This window comes from Benincasa hispida, chromosome 11 (genome assembly GCF_027475165.1).
Source record: "Benincasa hispida cultivar pf3 chromosome 11, pf3_genome.v1.1, whole genome shotgun sequence".
In the NCBI taxonomy this organism is placed as follows: domain Eukaryota; kingdom Viridiplantae; phylum Streptophyta; class Magnoliopsida; order Cucurbitales; family Cucurbitaceae; genus Benincasa; species Benincasa hispida.
Window position 1 is genome coordinate 18,319,958 of NC_143488.1, and position 7,958 is coordinate 18,327,915.

Here is a 7,958-nt window from a genome sequence, read left to right on the forward strand (position 1 = left end):
GAATTTTTATTTAGTTAGCATGTAAATATTGTAGTTAGTTTTGTCATGTATTTGAATATGTTTAGTTAAAAGGCTTGAAACCCACGACATGCCTTTGTATCTCATGGGTAATTTGATATATTCTAGGATTTTTTAGACGTAATAAATTTAGTAGACATAAAATTGAATTTCGTATCTCACAAATTTTTAAACTTTTAGTTAGGTATTTACTATATTTATGAATTATAAACATGTTAAATAGATTAATAATTTATTAAATGCAGTCCTGAAAATTCAAGAGGTTAACAAACACAAAATCTTCAAATATCTACTACTACTAGACATTTTATATCGGTTTGCCCACAAAGGTTAAAATCATGAGCTCAGGGAGACAAGTCATTAAGGGTAAAATCAAAATGATGACAACCAAATGAAGACAAGATGAGTATAAGAATAGGGGGGGTTGAGGAATGAAGAAACTAGGGAAAGAAGAGGCGTTGGACTAGAAGGTCCACCTTGCCCACCTCAACCTCAAAGTTCAAGGTCGAGGCCATTTTCCATCCCCAAATAATTGCTTCTCATAGGCCATTATCTAAGTCTCATTGGCCAGTCTAAATTTGCATTCCCTAATCCAACTTGGATTCAAAATCCTATTCCCTAATCCCACCTGGATTTAGAATCCTAAGTCCACCCGACTATAAATAGGGGATCATAGGCACACTCAAAGATACGTTCTTCTTCCCACTTTTAGCTTGCTTTGACCCTTTGTTGAATATTGACTTAAGCATCAAAGGTTCTATGGCAGATACCACATTGATGTTTTCTTTTCTTGTCTTACAAGTCGTCCTCATTTCCCTGAAATTATAAATTCACTTTCAAAGGCACGTGAAGGTTAAGTAAGTCTTCCTGTTTGGAGTTTGTCATCAATTGTTGGCACCATTTGTGAGTTACGAATTTACACCCTTAGCAAACTCAAAAGAAATACCGGAGATTACAACGAGATGGACAAACATGGTGGAGATTAATCAGATTAGGAACAATATTTTAAGAGAACAATAGAACAATCAATGAAAGATCTACTCACCATGAGCCCACCTCGACCTCGGTCTACAAAATTTTTCGATTGTAGAGGAGAGGGTAGCAACGTTGGATCATAATCTGGCTCGGATGGTAAACCTTTTGGAAACATAAAAAAGGCTTCAAAAAACCCAAAAAGAACCAACAAAAGAAAAACTTCCCCTCATTGAAGATCATGATGATTTAAAAAGTCTAGAGCAAAAGAATCTTCAATCAATGTATAGTAAACCAAAGCCACAAAAAGTTTGTAGAAAGAATGCCAACGGGAGGTATGGGCAAACTTCTCCTTCAAACCATAGTACTCGAGGAAGAGGCCAGATCGAAGGATCGAGTGCCAAAACTCCGACAAAAAATACGTTAAAGACAAATCAACGGAGATTCTTGAGGAAAAACAACTACAGAAAGAGACCAAGGTCGACCCCGAACTAGAAGTAGAGCCTTAGAAGCAGGAACTCCTTAAAATATAGAAAGAGATAGGTGATATACATGGGTATACACAAACGGCTCGTGAGATAGATGAGATTGACTTAGAAGCTTTGATTGGACAGATGAACCTTCCATTTTCTAATGAAATAATGAGATAGCTTCTATTCCCAAAGTTTAAAGTCCCAAGTATCAAGCCATATGATGGAAAATTAGACCCCATGGAGCACCTAGATACTTAAAGAACTTGGATGGAATTGCAAAAGTTTCAGATGCAATAAGGTGTAGAGCATTTTCTTTCTCCCTTATAGAGCCGGCTAAGGTGTGGTTTCGAAATCTCAAAAGAAGATCAATCAATTCATTTATAGACCTCGCCAAAGCATTTATCAACCAATTCTTGAGAGGAAGAGATCAATAGAAACCACAAATGCACATGTTGAAAATCAGGCAAGAAGAGAAAGCAAGTTTAAGCAAATATTCAGTCAGGCTCAACAACGAAGCCCTGTGAGTTAAAGGATACACAGACTCAGTGGCTTTGATAGCAGCTATAGCAGGGCTTAGGGATGAGTGGCTTTTGCGCTCCATAAGAAAGAGGGAACCAACATCCTATGTGGAATTCATTACCAAGGCCCAAAAATATATGAGCGCAAAAGAGCTAATTGAATCCAAAAGTGTGACTAACGAGAAAAGAGATCGCTCATAATTGAAAAGAAATACAAGGATGGAAATACAAGAGAAAGATCGTCTCGAAATCACAAAAGAAGAAGGACAAATGACCAAATTGCACCACGAATCACCTATGGTAATCAATTTAAAAGATATACTCCCACCGCGCTTCCACCTGAACAAATTCTAATGAAAATTCAACATGTGGATTTGCTCAAGTGGCTAGACAAGAAAAAAACCCTGCCAGGTAAGAGGGATAATAATGAATATTGCTAGTTTCATGATGATCGTGGTCATTCTACTAGGGATTGATATCAATTGCAAGTTGAGATCAAGGCTTTAATTTGGAATGGGTACCTAAAAAATATATCAGGGAAGGGGACCAGAGGCTGAGGCCGAGGCCATGATAAGAGGAAGGATCATTAGCTGCTCAAAACCCTACTCCACCCAAAGAAATCAAGATGGTATTTGGAGGGCTAGTAGGAGGAGATTCAACCCAAAAGAAAAAGGCAAAAACTTGAGGAGCCTGGAACGAGCAAGAAGTAAACAATTATTCTTTTTACAAAGTAATGAGAAAGAACTAGTCTTAGAATTCACAGAAAATGAGGCAAGGTCTCTCCATCTACCATATAATGATGCCTTGGTACTAGCCTTAGTAATAGCCAGCATGAAGGTGCATCACATCCTTGTTAATGGAGTGAGTTCAACTAAAGGGAACGCCTGAAAACAAACTCAACACCACTAATAGGTTTTGGAGGAGAAAGGTAAATCTAGAGGGCAATATACAACTCCTAGTGACATTTAGAGAAGGAAGCAAAATTATAACAAAGATGGGGAATTCTTGGTGGTAGATTGTTCCTCAACCTATAATGCAATCTTGGGAAGACCTACATGTTGGGTTTGATGCCCTAAATCTCGTGGGTTCTATAGTTTTTAATTGTAATGTACAAATAATTTATTTATTTAATAAAATATGAGATATTTTATTTATCATTTAGTAGCATTAACCCATAAAATCAATAAACTAACAATCAAGGTTATCATCTGTAGCTTAGACATGTATCGAGACATACAGGTGGACCATGTTTAAGTGATAACCTAAATGGTTTGTAGTAAATAGATAAGGCTGAATACCTTATCCTGGTGACACTACGAATACGACTCGCTTTGTAGATGTCTTATCCTGGTGACACTACGAATACGACTAACTTTGTAGATGTTATAGTTGTTATAAAGTGCTAAAAATTATTGGGAATGTCTTAAAACTCGTAGTTCGTATATCATGGAAACATTTTCTATTTATCAATAAAAGTATTGTTGATGTTTTTATTCAATAAAAGTGTTATTGAAATTGCAATATATAATAAAAATCTAATAAACGAATCCATGGCTATTGTATGAATACTATAACTTTATGTAGAGAAATAAAAGAGGATTAAGTTATAGTATGTAGCAAAAAAGAAAAAAAAAGTCTATAAGTATATGGATGAGATTTGGTACCTCGTCCTAGGAACACTATAGATGTGACATACTTTGTATACTGATACAAACAACGTGATCCCGAAATCGTTCACGTGGAGACATGCGAGTAGGGGCATCCTATACAAAAGAGTTTTGCATAAGACCGGACCATGAAATAATCACCTTTTCTTTATAGCGACCGTTTACTATTAAAATTGACTATTTCAATTTGATGGCCTAGGGTAACTCGATCTTAATCCTGAACTAACTATGAACTCCTATTTATTCGGGATTATCCTTTGATCTGCATAGGTGAGAGTAGTTCAACAACACTGCTCAACAAGCCTCCCATTTTGGGGATAAAACTGGATAGATAGTTGGGGACATAGTTCTGCAAGATTGAATTCGCTCCCACCCGTTTTAGGGTTAGTAGATAGATTGTTCCCTTAAGTATTGATTTCTATTGATTCCTAGTCTTGAACAAAAGGGCCCCGCCCTCTTATGGCCTAGAGGGACATGGTTTATTAGTTGGACTATAAACCAATTATTCAATAGAGGATCAATGGGAGCTTAAGGAGCAAAATGTATTTACAGAGGTAAAACATTAATTTTGACCCAGCTGTAAATACGAACGACCTGTGAAGAATCGACTTACTGATTATGGTTAAATCAAGGGGACAGAAATATATCTATAGTGAGAAGAGTGCAACCATCGGGCTAAAGTGTTATGTCTTGGTGGTTAATGAATATTGATTAACTCGGGTTAAAGAGTATAACCAATTAATCTCAAATCATTAGAGCTCATGATCTGTAGGTCCATAAAATCCCTCTACTAGCTCATAAAACATTACACCTTGGATTAGGAAATTGAGCGAATTTGAAGTGTTCAAAATTCGAAATTAGGGTTTTCAAATTCAATTTATGGTTTGGATACTTATATTTGATATAATTAGACATTTTTAATTTATTGAAATTAAATGTATTTTGGAGAGTTTATAATATTTAAATATTGAACACTTGAATAGGATTCATGTTTGAAATTAGGTATTTCATTAATTTAATGTTTGATGTTAAATTATTAATTAATTATTTAAATTAAATCAAAATTCAAATTTAAAAAATTCATTTTTTAGAAAAATGATTTTAATTTAATTTAATTAAGTTGAATTAAATTTAATTTGAAAAATCATTTTCAAAGTGGGAAAATCCAACATTTGATGTTAGTAGTGGAATTTTCCATGTTTTGACACCTTGCCCACTCACTTTGTGCTAATTGAGATGTCAATTGGCTGAATATATGAGTGTTTGCATGTTCAAACTTGTTAAATACTTCATAAATCAGATTTATGAAGCCTATGCATTTGAAAAATTAGTGATTATTTTTTTAAAAAAAATCTTTTTAATCTCAAACTCTCTCAAATCCTTTTAATCCCTTTCAGTTGAGAGTTTCCACCATTCAATCCAAGGCTTAAAATAGTGAGAAGACTCTATTGGTAGTTTACTAGAGTTTTGGAGATCAATTTTGTAGACATCAGCAAGGGTTTGAAGTGTTTCTACAAAGGTATATCTATGAAATTCTCTCTCTTTCTTTTTTTTTTTCATAAAATTGTTTTATGCATGCTTTTAAACTCAAATTAAGTGTAATTAGAGTGCTTATTGATTGTGTTTGCTTCCGTTTTATGCATGTTATTTTTATCACAAATGATTTGATCTTGATCATTCATGTAGAGACATGTGAGCGGGGGTGTTCTATACAAAAGAGTTTGTATAAAACAGGACTATGAAATGACTAGTCTCATTATATAACATCGTTTATAATTGAGACTTACATTTCACAAGGATGACCATAGGTGACATGACCTGAATCCTGAGTTAATTGTGAACTTCTACCTATAAAGGCAGTCTTTTGATTTGTATGAGTGAGAGTGGCCAGATCGTCGACTCAAATAAGCCTATCATTTTGGGGATTTGTCTGATTAGGGAGCTGAAAACACAGCTACACAAAACGGAATTCATTCCTTCCCTACTGTCAGGGTAAGTAGATATATTGCTCCCTTAAAGGCTGGTTTCGGGGCTTGAACAATGTGGTACCACACCCTCTCTTGGCCTGAGAGGGGTTTGGTCATAGTTGGACTATAAATTATTGTTCATTAGAGGGATCAGCGGTACTTAAGAAGTTAGATATAATTGCAGGGGCAGAATGATAATTTTGGCCTAATTATACTTACAAGCGATTTGTCAAAGGTCATAGCACTGTTGACTGGTTAAATCCAATGGACATAGAAATATATCTATAGTGCAAAGAGTGCAGCTGTCAGTCTTTAGTGGAGTGACTGAAAGCTTCAATCTACAGGTCCATAAGATACTCTTTGTAGCTCAACAAGGATTTATGAGAATCAATTTTGGATTAATTTGAATTTTTCATATTAATTGAGGGAATTAATTATATGTGATCTAATTAATTTAACTTAATTATATATGATATAATTAATATAATGTATTTGATACATTATATAAAGTTTATTTGAGAGAAAATAAATATTTGAATATGATTCTAATATTAATTATGTGAATTGGATTCATATAATTAAATTTAATATAAATGGGATTTATATTAAATACCATGTATTAATGAAGGAATTAAAACTATAGGTTATATTGTATTTGATACAATATTAAACTATATGTTATGTGTTATATATGATATAAAATATAGTTATATATATATATGATAAGTTAGTTATATATATATATATATTTAAATTAAAATTATTTTATTTTATTTTTATTTTTAAAATTAAAGGGAGGGAAATAACTTCCCTCCCTTTAATTCGCTCTTAATCTCATGTGGTGATTGGGGTTGTTGGACTGGTAATAATCTTCTTCACAGAAGACTTGTGATAGAGGCATTCTCTATGTTTGAGATCTCAAGAAAAAAGCTAACCCACCAGCTGTTGCCCAGAAGGGCAAGAAAACCAAGGCTGCAAAGGGAATCTATTTCCATTACAACCAGGAGGGATACTGGAAGAGAAATTGTCTCAAATACTTAGCAGAAAAGAAGAAGGCCAAGCAAGGTAAATATGATTTACTTTTTTTGGTGACTTGTATTAGTGGAGAATGATGATTTAGCCGGGATAATAGATTCAGGTGCCACTAACCATGTTTGTTCTTCATTTCAGGAAATTAGTTTTCGGTGGCAACTAGAGACTGGAGAGATGATGATACATGTTGGAACTGGGCACGTCGTCTCAACTGTGGCAGTGGGAGGACTCTGGCTTACTTTAAAAAATAATATATTTTTTTATTAGAAAATGTATTCGTTGTTCCTAACTTAAAGAGAAACTTAATTTCTGTAAAGTGTTTACTAGAACAAAATTATTCTGTTCCATTTAATGTAAATAAAGTGTTTATTTACAAAAATTGTATCAATATTTATTCTACTAAGCTAGAAGATAATTCATATGTGTTAAGATCATTAGCAACTAAAGCCCTCATAAATACTGAACTGTTTAAAACTGCAGTAACTCAGAATAAAAGACTTAAAATTTCTCCTAAAGAAAATAGCCATCTTTGGCACCTAAGATTAGGATACATAAATCTCAATTAGGATTGAGAGACTGGTCAAGAAATGGACATCTAAGCGAGTTAGAAGAAAATTCTTTACTTGTGTGTGAGTCATGCCTTGAAGGCAAATGACTAAAAGATCTTTTATTGGAAAAGTTACAGGGCCAAAGAACCCTTAGAATTTATACATTCAGACCTCTATGGTCCGATGAATGTTAAGGCGAGAAGAGGGTTTGAATATTTCATCACTTTTACTGATGATTATTTTAGATATGGGTATATTTATTTAATGTAACATAAGTCTGAAGCCCTTGAAAAGTTCAAGGAGTACAAGGCTAAAGGTGAAAACACATTAAATACAACCAAAACATTTCGATTTGATCAAGGTAGAGAGTATATGAATCTAAAATTTCAAGACTATTTGATAGAACATGGAATTGTATCCCAACTCTTAGCACCTGGTACACCTCAACAAAATAGTATATCAGAAAGGAGAAATCAAACTCTGTAGAACATGGTTCAGTCTATGATGAGTTATGCTACCCTACCAGACTCGTTTTGGAATTATGTAGTACAGACTACAGCTTACATTTTGAACTGAGTTCCATCCAAATGTGTTTCTAGAACACCTTTGGAATTATGAAATGGTCGGAAAGGTAGTTTACGCCATTTCAGGATCTGTGGTTGTCCAGCACATGTGCTTGAGGCAAATCCTAAGAAATTGGAACCTCATTCAAAATTGTGCCTATTTGTAGGCTACCCTAAAGGAACAAGAGGTGGTTATTTCT